Source organism: Penaeus monodon, chromosome 32, assembly GCF_015228065.2.
Source record: "Penaeus monodon isolate SGIC_2016 chromosome 32, NSTDA_Pmon_1, whole genome shotgun sequence".
Lineage (NCBI taxonomy): Eukaryota > Metazoa > Arthropoda > Malacostraca > Decapoda > Penaeidae > Penaeus > Penaeus monodon.
Genome location: NC_051417.1, coordinates 33,434,091 through 33,434,293, shown reverse-complemented (window position 1 = coordinate 33,434,293; position 203 = coordinate 33,434,091).

Genomic DNA, 203 nt, shown 5'->3' with positions numbered 1-203 from the left:
TCTGCGTTACCGTGGACTGCCATGGACTGTAACAGGGGCGTAGAAGGGGAGGAGAGGAGGAGGGGAGGAGGGAAGAAGATGAGGAGAGAGACAATGGATGAGGGATGGAGAGAGAGGGGGAGGGAAGGGAAGGAGAAAGGGATAGCAAGATAGAGGGTAAAAGACAGGCAGAACGAGAGAAAGTGAAGATAATTAACCGATAT